Source organism: Schistocerca serialis, chromosome 2, assembly GCF_023864345.2.
Source record: "Schistocerca serialis cubense isolate TAMUIC-IGC-003099 chromosome 2, iqSchSeri2.2, whole genome shotgun sequence".
Taxonomy (NCBI): Eukaryota; Metazoa; Arthropoda; class Insecta; order Orthoptera; family Acrididae; genus Schistocerca; species Schistocerca serialis.
In genome coordinates, this window is record NC_064639.1 from 874,734,283 (window position 1) to 874,747,956 (window position 13,674).

At 46.5% G+C, this 13,674-nt stretch overlaps 1 protein-coding gene across 1 annotated transcript in view; it reads left to right on the forward strand.

Moving 5' to 3' along the window:
• LOC126458198 (uncharacterized) overlaps window positions 1–13,674 on the forward strand; it is a 441,164-nt gene that overhangs the window by 332,113 nt on the left and 95,377 nt on the right. The gene's annotated exons all lie outside the window — the stretch shown is intronic.

The following is a 13,674-nucleotide window of genomic DNA, read 5'->3' on the forward strand; positions in this document are numbered from 1 at the left end:
TCCTGTGACTAATATACTCTAATACTGTCTCCTCCTCTCTGTGTTCTACAGACGAGAAACGCTAACTCGCAACCATAAGGACGGGGTTCAGATAACGTCTCAACGTAAGTATAAGCAGAAGAAGTGCTCTCAATTACTGAACGGTGCGTACTCAATGACGACTTCCAACCCGGAGGTGAAGTCCAGAATCGTATAGGTTCGCAACTGTACAGTGCCTAACTGTTCGAACTATAAACTCTCCTGAGAGCAAAGACAGCAAGTCCGTCTGTACCAACAAAGCTGATACCGAGCGACCGTCACGCACGGGCGCTCACAACGGAAGACCTCGTCTCTCCAGCGCTGGCTTCCCAGCAAGGCTCGGCTCCCCACCTTCGTAATTCCGAAAACGAATCATTTTCCCGAAACTACGGAATATTCTCCCTCTCTACAGATTCTTCCGAACGCCGACCAACCATATTTTAGTTTCTTGTCGTCCAGCGCGGAAAGTTTGCGAGGAAAAACCTATACTCGTACAATGGTACGCTTCGGAGTAAAAATCCGTGGAAATAACCCAGTCTGTGCGGTTTCAGAGGAGCCGCTTCTTCGTTCCTCTCACCAGCGTCCGAGATTTGCAGAGTCCTGCTACAATAGCGGCCGGCCGTTACCCTATTGTGCTCCAGAGCTCAAGTGCCACGACATCCGTCTACCTACTTCTTGTTTTTAAGCAGCATCAACACCTGTATAGGCCTTCCACCCAGAGCTTGAGTTCTGCCTGCCGTTTCATCTCCACTGGCGTTCCAACCTCTACTAGAATAGGCAATCAATCATTACGCCGTTCTGACAATAAAGACAATCCGTCACCTTTCATGCAATAAGCCTTAATAATTATTTACAAGCTGTACGTGACAATGTCAGTCTCCTTTAAATATTCATATATGCGATGTACAACCTATCAAATGATACCTAATTTTGGTTGTAGTTCACGGTAAAGTATGTGGATGAGTGCTTGTAAGATGCGAAATTATAGCCACCTTACAACATTCAAAAAAGTATGTTTGCTCAAAAATACACTTTCTAGATGTTATTTCAGTCCGTTTATTAGCTGACAATACGAGTGCCTGATAACCAATCCATCCAGTGAAAACTGCACATCAATAGCACTCTTAATTCCCGCAGTATTCTCGGTGCAAACTCTCGGTGATTCAACCTGTATAAGCGCAATTAAAATTTTCAAACTCGATTTTCTAGAAAACTGTTGAAAGTTGCGTTTTCCTATCCAGTAACTGTGAAGTCCCAGTATTGTGCTGTACACAGTGTCAGAACGAATCAAACTGGTGAGCAGAAGTTAAGTTCGTACGGTTCTCTTCTGAGCTGTTAATTTATGTCTGGACTTCATAATTTCAGAAAAACAGTAACATGGCCAGGGTAAGAATAATATACCCTACGGTGACGCGTGCTATAAATAGCGTTTCGTGTCATATTTTTCAGGGGGCCTAGTCTCATCTTCAGTCACTCATAGAGCTTCCATTCCATTTATGTGCTGTTGGAAATGCACGCCCAGTGGTATAAATGGGTGATTTTCTGTAAATATTCATTCAACGTGGGAAGTCTATGTATAACGAGGTTTTTCGTCTGCAACCGCTCACAAACCACACACACCCTCGTCTTTGCGGCACGGTTTCCCTGTAATATTCATGAACGAGGGCGCCTGCACATGCCAGGGGCGCAGGGCAGTGCACTGCAGTCCATTGTCCTAATGGAACCGAAAGAAGAATGCGCGCAATATCGGGATAGCATGCGCTCCGCCGTGCCTTGCAGAGTGGTCTACGAAGCACGGATATGAATGCGGTGCCTGTGGACGTACAGAAATACGCGGAGTAACATACTGCAATGGGGTACGATGAGACAGGCGTTTCCTTTCAAGCGGGATGTCGGCTTTGCTACACAGCAGGCGAAATGCTGGAGAAGGGTGATAAACTGGGCCTCCAGCACCCGGGAGATGCTAGTCTCCAGCGTGTGATCTCCGTCCACGTGTGATCTAAGCTGCTGGCCCGTGTCTGTACTATTTCCGTGAGCAGTTTCTGGGAGAAGGGGGCGGATTCGTGTAGCAGGCGGCGACGATAGACGCTCATCGGGACTAAGGAGACTGTTCCTGCCGCGGCTAGACTCTCACTGGGCTCTGTAATGTCTGGCTGCTGGAGTGGTTGTGAGTAGTCGCAGCCAAGTTATCGATAAACAGCACTTTGCTAGCGTGCGCGTGGACAGACATACGACGCTGTTGGTTTAGTCTTCATGTTTACTCCCGAAATACGGCGTTATTCAGAGGAACGTTGGGGATTTCAGAAGACTGCAGTGTGGAAGCTACAAGAGACACACAAACATGACAGATTCCAGCTCTCAAAGTTTCGTTTCATAATACGCGCCAATTGTTAGTTGCAATATGGGACAGGCATGGGGGTACACTTACGAGAGCTATTGAGAAAGTAAGTTCCTATCGATCGCGAAATGGAAACCAGTGTGAAAATCCGATGAAATTTTCAACAGATGCGTTGGGTAGTGTCTCTAGTACGCCCGTCGATCGCGGCTGAGCGCACGGTGAACACGTAAAGATGCCTAAAAAGTAGTGTCTCCCGCCAAGTATGAGGGCCTGGTGAGAGATTTCGCCTGATAACGTGCAGACTACAAAACACAACTTCAAGACAATTCTCGGCCGCACTCTCAGGGGAAATGGAGATAGTCCTGCAGGGTTTTCAACGGGAAACATTTGATGATCCACAACACAGCCCGTAATTAGCTCGTCCTGAGGTTCATTTCTGCTCACATGCACCGCTGGCTATGAAGACAACATTTTGGCACAGACAGCGAGCTGTAGACGAGCGTAGAGAATTGGCGGAAAGCACAGGCGGCTGCCTTCTGTGACGAGGATATTGATAAGTTGGGTACTACGCTTCGACAAATGTCTTAGTCGAAGTGGCCACCAAGTAGTTGTAAGGTCTAGCTTACTGTTGCAAATAAAACATTTTTGATTTTCACAGTGGTTTCCATTTCGCGACTGATCGGGACTTACTTTCCGAAAAACCCTTGTAGACGAGTTGTAAGTAGGATGTTTAGGTTTCTATGTTGGTAACGCCACGTAGCGCTCTATATGAAAATCACAGACTGCACAGTTGGATGTGAACAAGGCGTAGCGTTGGGCATTTGGAGGTGAGCAATACAACGAGAGCCAATACTGCCAGCTAAATAAAAGATTCTAACTGCTGAGGGGACTAACTACTGAAGGGCATAATTAGCAAATGAAAAATTTTGATAGAGAACAAACAATGTATTTACCGCAGAAACGGTTGGGAACAACCATCTCAGAAACGCCGTAGCAGGTCGGCCTGTTCGTGTGCCGCTGATGTGAGCATCTATGAAAGGGCTCTGAAACCAAGAGCAGGAGACAAGATGTCCGACGTCGGAGAGGAGATCGCTCTGTAAAGGAGGACAGGCGGCAATCTGTGGAAGATTTGACGACAGAGTACAGTACTGGAACAGTCACAATTGTTTTGGTATACAATGAGGAGACAAACGATAAGGTGTACCTCCAAATATCTAGTAGTAGTAGTAGTAGAAGAAGAAGATCAGTGTTCAACGTTCCATCGACGTCGAGGTCATTAGAGACAGAGCAAGAGCTCGGATTATGGAAGGGTGGGGAAGGTGATCGGCCGAGCTCTTTCGAAGGAACCATCCCGACATTTGAATCGAGCGATTTAGGGAATCTGGATGGTCGGATGCGGTTTTGAACCGTCGTCCTCCCAATTGTGAGTTCAGTTAATACCGTGTAGGACTTTATTTTCCCCGTCGTAGTACAGCAGCTCGATGTAGCATGGACTCAAGTCGTTGTAAGTCCTCTGCAGAAATACTGACCCACGCTGCCTCTATAGCCGTCTATAATTTTGAAAGTGTTGCCAGTGCAGAATTTCGTGCACAAGTTGACCTCGATTATGTACTATGACTGTTACATGGGATTCATGTCGGGCGATATGGGTGGCCAAATCATTCGCTCGAAATGTTTCCAGTGTTCTGCAAAGCACTCGCCCTATGACATGGCGCATTGTCACCCATAAAATTTCCAACGTTGTTTGTGAACATGAAGTCCAAGAATGACTGCAGATGGCCTGCAAGTAGCCGAACGTAACCATTTCCAGTCAGTGATCGGTTCAATTGGACCAGAGGACCCAGTCCCTTCCCTGTAAAGACAGACCACACCATTATGGAACCACCACCAGCTTACACAGCGCATTTTCGACAGTACGTGTCTATGGTTTCTTGGGGTCTGTGCCACACTCGAACCCTACCATCAGCTCTTACCAACTGAAATCGGGGCTCATCTGACCAGGCTACGGTTTCCAGTCCTATAGGGTTCAAGCAATATGGTCACGAGCCCAGAAGAAGCGCTCCAAGCGATGTCGTGCTGTTAGCAAACGCACTCCTGTCGGTCGTCTGCTGCCATACATAGTCCATGAACGCCAGATTTCGCAGCACTGCCCGGACGGATACGTTTGTCGTACGTCCCACATTGATTTCTGCGGTTATTTCACACAGTGTTGCTTGTCTTTTAGCACTGACAACTCCGTGCGAAAGTCGCTGCTCACGGTCGTTAATTGAATGCTGTCGGCCACTGGGTTGTCCGTGGTGCTGAGAATAATGAATTCCCTAACGATTTCCGAAATGGAATGTCCTATGCGTCTAGTTCTAAATACAAATCTGTGTTCCAAGTCTGTCAATTCCCGTTATGCGGCCATAATCACGTGGGACACCTTTTCACATGAATCACCTGAGCACAAATGACAGCTCCGCCAACGCACTGCCCTTTTATACCTCGTGTATGTGATACTACGAACATCTGTATATGTGCGTAGCACTATCCCATGGCTTCTGTCATCTCTGTTTAAACATTTCAGTGAACATTATTGAACAATGCGTCCACAGATGGCGACCCATAGCTTCATCCTTGATTTATTTTCTAACAGCGACGTACTTTCTGACAGGATTACAGTCCGTATAGTAGTGCCAGAAACCAGATTCCTGAACCGTGCTACAGTGGTCTGAGTAGCCTGATAGTCGACGCACTTGGATGTGTTGACCGCCAAATGCGCCTGACATCAACCCGATGAAATACTTCTGGCATGCTATCGGGTTCCAAGCTCCGCACCTACAAACACTAGCCTCTGTATTCCATCATTTTTTCGGGAGTGCATCCGGGATAACTCTTGTACCGATATTTTGGCAGACATCCTTTCAGTCATTCTCAAGGCGAATCGCTTGCAAGATACACTACAGGCCATTAAAAATACACCACGAAGATGACTTGCTACAGAAGAGAAATTCAACTGACAGGAAGAAGATGCTGTGATATGCAAATGACACGTACAACGTGCTGACATGACGAAAGTTTCCAACCGATTTCTCATACACAAACAGTAGTCGACCGGAATTGCCTGGTGAAACGTTGTTGTGGTGCCTCGTGTAAGGAGGAGAAATGCGTACCATCACGTTTCCGACTTTGATAAAGGTCGGATTGTAGCCTATCGCGGTTGCAGTTTATCGTATCGCGACATTGCTGCTCGCGTTGGTCGAGATCCAATGACTGTTACCAGCATATGGAATCGGTAGGTTCAGGAGGGTAATACGGAACGCCGTGCTGGATCCCAACGGCCTCGTATCACTAGCAGTCGAGATGACAGGCATCTTATCCGCATGGCTGTAACGGGTCGTGCAGCCACGTCTCGATCCCTGAGTCAACAGATAGGCACGTTTCGAAGACAACAACCATCTGCACAAACAGTTCGACGACGTTTGCAGCAGCATGGACTATCAACTCGGAGACCATGGCTGCGGTTACCCTTGTCGCTGCATCACAGACAGGAACGACTGCGATGGTGTACTGAACGACGATCCTGGGTGCACGAGTGGCAAAACGTCATATTTTCGGATGAATCCAGGTTCTGTTTACAGCATCATGATGGTCACATCCGTGTTAGGCGACATCGCGGTGAACGCACATTGGAAGCGTGTATTCGTCATCGCCATACTGACGTATCTCCCGGCGTGATGGTATGGGGTGCAATTGGTTACACGTCTCGGTCACCTCTTGTTCGCATTGACGGCGCTTTGAACAGTGGACGTTACATTTCAGATGTGTTACGACCCGTGGCTATACCCTTCATTCGATCCCTGCGAAACCCTACATTTCAGCAGGATAATGCACGATCGCATGTTGCATGTCCTGTGCGGACCTTTCTGGATACAGAATATGTTCGACTGCTGCCCTGGCCAGCACATTCTCCAGATCTCTCACCAACTGAAAACGTCTGGTCAATGGTGGCCGAGCAACTGGCTCGTCACAATAAGCCAGTCACGACTCTTGATGAACTGTGGTATCGTGTGGAAGCTGCGTGGGCAGCTGTACTGTTCACGCCATCCAAGCTCTGTTTGACTCAATGCCCAGGCGTATCAAGACCGTTATTACGGCCAGAGGCGGTTGCTCTGGGTACTGATTTCTCAGGATCTATCTACCCAAATTGCGTGAAAATGTAATCACATGTCAGTTCTAGTATAATATATTTGTCCAATAAATACTCGTCTATCATCTGTATTTCTTCTTGGTGTAGCAATTTTAATGGCCAGTAGTGCATTTAAAGCTCTTGATACTGCAGACTAAACGCGCATGCGTCGGAGATAACAGTGTTGGTAACCACAGCGTCAGTCACAGATAAAACTTTACGCCTCTAAGACTAAAACAAAACAAGCTCTGAGTTAGCAGACCCACAGTGCTTACGAAATACTTGTTTGATTATTATGCGCTGCAGTCCGGAACCGCGGGACTGCTACGGTCGCAGGTTCGAATCCTGCCTCGGGCATGGGTGTGTGTGATGTCCTTAGGTTAGTTAGGTTTAAGTAGTTCTAAGTTTTAGGGGACTTATGACCTAAGATGTTGAGTCCCATAGTGCTCAGAGCCATTTGAAGCATTTTTGATTATTATGACGTATGTTGCTACGGCGAGCGATTGGCAGGCAGTGAGCACGTAGAAGAATGTTTTCTTTGAGAGCGCAGACGTGAAATGAGCAACAAGAGTTAATAATATCCTGTATGCCCTACCGGAAAAAAATGATGGTATCAGTTACTGTTTGTTATCCATCTTGAGCATACTGCAATTTAATTAAAGACTAAAACACCAGATACGTTTCGCTTTTATTTATAAAGCGTCTTCCGTAGTTATTCTCCAAATTGGATACATACGTTTGTATATTTTTGCATGTTTTAGGTTAAAAACAGTATTTTCTTTATAAAGGTGGTATGCAGCTTACTAACCCTGTTTATTTACGTATTCTGCTTCTTCCCTCCTTGTTAGCGGCGGCTGACGGCAAAAGACTTCGATTCGTATATACACTTTGCAGTTTTTGCCTTTGTGCAGTATTTCTTGCGTTGCATTATTTGCATTTCGCTTTTTTGAACTGTTTTTCATTCGGCTCAGTAACAGTGATTATATCTGTTCGTTGGTTTTTGTTCATGTTGTGAGAGTTGCCGATCCATGAAACTGTGTGTGTGAGTGAGTGAGTGAGTGAGTGAGAGAGAGAGAGAGAGAGAGAGGGGTTAGTATAAATTAAATTGTTGAAATTGTCCTGTATGTGGGGTAGAGAAGTGAGAGGAGACGGAGGGGTCGATTGCAGAATGCAGAATAGGTTGATTGTTGATACGGTAGCACCTGGGAGAAGATGGTAGTGGTAAATGAAGCCCGCGGTATATTTGATGTTATATTAAGTGGTCAATCAGTTTAAAGAGTGTGTGGTTTGCCAGGCTGGTCTAATCATTTGAGTTGTTTCTTTTCTGTTATGGTCTTCAGAATGTGGTAGTTTTCTTGTAAGGTGAGGTGTTTTTTGTTGTTGCTTATCGTTATGATTTCTATGTCTGTGTCTCTGGTGCTAATTTTATGCTGGTGTTGATATAAGTGATCAGAAAAAGTTGACTGATTTGTCATACACTTCCTTGCTCTTACATGTTGTTTGTATCTGGTGTTAAATGTCCTCCTGACTTGACCTATGTATCGTCCATTACAGGTATTGCATTTCAGCTGGTATGTTCCTGATTTCTGATACAGCTCAGTTTTTCCTTTTGTTTTTGTGAAATATTTCTGAATTGAGTTGTTGGTTTTGTGAGATATTTTTATGCCTTTTTGAAAAAAAAATATTGTATGTTGTGTGTGTGCATTTGTGGTTGAATGTCACTGTGTAGATATTTTATTTTCTGTTATTTAGACACCAACTTCATAAACAAACCGTTGTATTTAACCTGAAACTACCAAAAATGTACAAACGTATGTATCCAATTTGCATAATAACCACGGAAGATGCTTTATAAATAAAGGCGAAACGCGTCTCGTGTGGTTCCCTTTAATTAAATTGCAGTAAGTTCAAGACGGATAGCCAATAGTAACTGATTTTAACAGCTGCTGCGGAAGATGGCCCTGCAATCAAACGTAAAATGATGGAGTGTTCGATCGATCGGGAAACCTTCAAGAAACGTATGGCCCGTATTTTATGGCAATCGCGTGACCTGTGTACCAACGGCCCTGCCGCAGTGGTAACACCGGTTCGCCGGCCGCTGTGGCCGATTGGTTCTAGGCGCATCAGTCTTGAACCGCGCGACCGCTACGGTTGCAGGTTCGAATCCTGCCTCGGGCATGAATGTGTGTGATGTCCTTGGGTCGGTTAGGTTTAAGTAGTTCTATGTTCTAGGGGACTGATGACCTCAGATGTTACGTCCCATAGTGCTCAGAGCCATTTGAACCATTTTGAACACCGGTTCCCGTCAGATCGCCGATGTTAAGCGCTGTCGGGCTGGGCTAGCACTTGGATGGGTGACCATACGGTCTGCTGAGCGCTGTTGGCAAGCGGGGTGCACTCAGCCCTTGTGAGGCAAACTGAGGAGCTACTTGATTGAGAAGTAGCGGCTCGAGTCTCGGAAACCGACATACGGCCGGGAGAGCGGTGTGCTGACCACATGCCCCTCCATATCCGCATGCAGTGACGTCTGGACTGAGGATGACAGGGCGGCCGTTCGGTACCGTTGGGCCTTCATGGTCTGTTCGGGAGGAGAGGCGCGGTGACACCCGGTGGCATCTAACTCTAGGAACCTACCAATTTGTCGGATCCCTGCCACGCAGAATCGCTACTGCACTGCGTTTTTAATAGACGTACCAAAACGCTATCCGTCAGGTGGTCACCATGTTTCGGCTCATCAGTGTACCTTACCGTGCAGCGAAATGTGTAGCGTTGAAACGTCCCCTTAGAAAAATTAGTGAATTACTGTGGTGGTAAACCCCTTACGTTATTTGATTTTCGTCCGCAGCTCGTGGTCGTGCGGTAGCGTTCTCGCTTCCCGCGCCCGGGTTCCCGGGTTCGATTCCCGGCGGGGTCAGTGATTTTCTCTGCCTCGTGATGACTGGGTGTTGTGTGATGTCCTTAGGTTAGTTCGGTTTAAGTAGTTCTAAGTTCTAGGGGACTGATGACCATAGATGTTAAGTCCCATAGTGCTCAGAGCCATTTGAACCATTTTTTTATTTGATTTTCAAACAGCTGAGCAAAACTGAACGTACTCAGACATTTCTCTCTTTGCTTATTCTGATCATCACTAAACTGACACACAATATTTTTAGCGCAACGCAATTTCACTTTCAAATATCCCTACAAGAGAATGGCCCTGACTAACAATAATGTATACCTTTCATGAATCACTTACCTCACAAAAATCTTCATTACTCGAACTACTGCAATACACCGAGCGCCAATACTGCCAGCTAAATAAAAGATTCTAACTACTGAAGGCACTAACTACTGATAGGCATAGTTAGCAAATGAAAGATTTTGATAAAGAACAAACAATGTATTTACCTCAATAGTGTTCAAAAGTTATATATATATATATATATCAGTTCATGACATCCAGTCTTACAAATTTACTGTCTCTGATGGACACACGTCCAGATCATCCGCTCTCAAAGCTCCGCCATCTCTCTCCCCACATCCACCACTGCTGGCGGCTCACCTCCAACTGCGCAACGCTACGCGCTGTTAACAGCCAACTGCCAAACACTACAACAGCAAATATTGCAACAATGCCGACCAGCCTCAGACTGCACACAGCACAGTCAGTGATTTTCATATAGAGCGCTACATGGCGTTACCAACATAAAAATCTAAACAGCCTACTTACAGCGTCCGTTCCTCACGGTATATTACATACCGACCAACGGACTGTTTTTCAGTTTCCCCCCACAGTGGGTGTCGTCCCTGATCTGCTCACACTAAATGCAGTCGTAAAGAGACGCGGAATGCAGTCGATGCTTTGCAGCTACCACCGGCTCAGGCAAATCGTGTCATTTGACAAATATCAAGAAGGAATATTGGTGGAAGATGTTGCTACGACTGTCTCGCTAAATGCCTCACAGCGTGTAGGAAGCACACAGAAACGTGTTGACAGGGACAGAACAGACGGATGAGGGCTGCGGAGCAGGAAGAGCGCCGTGCTGACCCGGTGACCCTGTCTGAAGGCCAGGAAGTTGCAGCGGTGGCCAGCCACGCCCACGCCTGCGGCTGAGACTCTCGCGCCAGACGCGGGGTTGGGCAGTAATCGCCCCCTTCCGGCGCAGCCTGCGTCACTCTGCGCTGCAATCAGCTGGACACATGCTGTCCACAACACGCGCACAGCTGCTAAGGCTGCACTCCAGAGAGTCCAAAGTAAAGGCCCCCGTAAACGAGCGAACATTTTGTCAAACTTAACTAAGTTTGCCAAATATTTGACCGTGCACGGTGCTGTTTGACGTGTTTGCCAGAAATTTTCATTGACGGAAAGTTTTCCAAGACGGCAGACGTTATTCGTAACGAAGTTTCGCCGCAAATGTTAAGTGGAAAAACTGTTTTATTGCCGCAAGCTCTAAGCCAAAATCACAAAAACCAGCGGGTGGCCATATGTACATCTCTGCTTGCTCGTCATCAACTGGCCCGTGAACGACACCGACCATTCGTGTCCTGTATCGTTATTCGTGACGAGAAATGGTTTATTTATGCTAAAATAATGAAAAGAAAGAAATGGTTGAGCCCAAACAAAACAGCAGCTCCCGCACAAAGACCTGCGTATACCCACAAAATATAATATTGTGTATCTGGTCGAACAGCGACGGTGTGGTGTTAAAATGTTCAAATGTGTGTGAAATCTTATGGGACTTAACTGCTAAGGTGATCAGTCCCTAAGCTTACACACTACTTAATCTAAATTATCCTAAGTACAAACACACATACCCATACCCGAAGGAGAACTCGAACCTCCGCCGGGACCAGCCGCACACTCCATGACTGCAGCACCTTAGACCTCTCGGCTAATCCCACGCGGCACGGTGTGGTTTATTACGATTACTTCCCTAACTGCTGACATTTATTAACAACAACTCGGACGTCTTACAGACGCAGTCCAAGATCAACGATTACCACACGTTTTCCGCTTTGTCGGACAACCATCAAATAACCCTTTCCGGATGAAATGCGTTCAGAACATGGATCGACCATTTCTGCACCTCAAAAACACGTCATTTCTCTAGTTGAGGAGTCGAAAAGTTACCCTAGCGTTGGAAAACTGTTGTAAACAGTGAAGGATAATATACACTACTGGCCATTAAAATTGCTACACCAAGAAGAAATGCAAATGATAAACGGGTATTCATTGGACAAATATGTTATACTAGAACTGACATGTCATTACATTTTCACGCAATTTGGGTGCATAGATCCTGAGAAATCAGTACCCAGAACAACCACCTCTGGTCGTAATAAAGGCCTTGATACGCTTGGGCATTGAGTCAAACAGAGCTTGGATGGCGTGTACAGGCACAGCTGCCCATGCAGCTTCAACACGATACCACAGTTCGTCAAGAGTAGTGACTGACGTATTGTGATGAGCCAGTTGCTCGGCCACCATTGACCAGACATTCTCAATTGGTGAGAGATCTGGAGAATGTGCTGGCCAGGGCTGCAGTCGAACATTTTCTGTATCCAGAAAAGCCCGTACAGGACCTGCAACATGCGATCGTCCATTATCCTGCTGAAATGTAGGGTTTCGCAGGGATCGAATGAAGGGTAGAGCCACGCGTCGTAACCCATCTGAAATGTAACGTCCACTGTTCAAAGTGCCGTCAATGCGAACAAGAGGTGATAGAGACGTGTAACCAATTGCACCCCATACCATCACGCCGGGTGATACGCCAGTATGGCGATGACGAATACACGCTTCCAATGTGCTTTCACCGCAATGTCGCCAAACACGGATGCGACCATCATGATGCTGTAAACAGAACCTGGATTCATCCGAAAAACTGACGTTTTGCCATTCGTGCACCCAGGTTCGTCGTTGAGTACACCATCACAGGCGCTCCTGTCTGTAATGCAGCGTCAAGGGGAACCGCAGCCATGGTCTCAGAGCTGATAGTCCATGCTGCTGCAAACGTCGTCGAACTGTTCGTGCAGATGGTTGTTGTCCTGCAAACGTCCCCATCTGTTGACTCAGGGATCGAGACGTGGCTGCACGATCCGTTACAGCCATGCGGATAAGATGCCTGTCATCTCGACTGCTAGTGATACGAGGCCGTTGGGATCCAGCGCGGCGTTCCGTATTACCCTCCTGAACCCACCCATTCCATATTCTGGTAACAGTCATTGGATCTCGACCAACGCGAGCAGCAATGTCGAGATACGATCAACCGCAACCGCGATAGGCTACAATCCGACCTTTATCAAAGTCGGAAACGTGATGGTACGCATTTCTCCTCCTTACACGAGGCATCACAACGACGTTTCACCAGGCAACGCCGGTTAAATGTTGTTTGTGTATGAGAAATCGGTTGGAAACGTTCCTCATGGCAGCACGTTGTAGGTTTCGCCACCGGCGCCAACTCTCTGTGAATGCTCTGAAAAGCTAATCATTTGCATTTCTCAGCATCGTCTTCCTGTCGTTTAAATTTCGAGTCTGTAGCACGTCATCTTCGTGGTGTAGCAATTTTAATGGCCAGTAGTGTATTACTGATGACTTAAGTTCCTACTATATGCATCTGTTGTGTTTATTAAACTTACGGAAAAACACTGCAAAGTTACGCGCCAACCCAATACATGATCGTCGGGTTTCATATCGCTCTTTACTGTTAGTCCTAAATATTTAAATGATATGAAATTGACCACGAGTTTCTTGTCTCCCCATAAACCCTCACCTGGTGCACTACCTAGATTGATCCTTTCAGCACAACTAAGAACGTCGAAAGCAGCTGCTGGCAACGAGCAGCTCTGACAAATCAGAACGTCAAAGATGCCGCTAAAATGATTGACGGGGATCGTAAAATGCCGTCTCAATGTCAGAAGCAGCGCCAAAGATCCACACGACAGTGTATTTATGCAACCTTCACGAATATCTCGAGAAGCAGAAGCTGGGTCTAAGGTCGGTAACCCTATGACGAGATTCGTGAGCAAATTTACTGCCGAATTGTCTTGTCGAGACCTATTATCGGTGATTGCCCGTGACAAGACATTTTTAGCCAAAATTATTGGTGGTGACAAGATTTAATGTGCCATCTATGATGCTGAAACAAGAGGTCAGAGTTCGAAACGAGTCTGT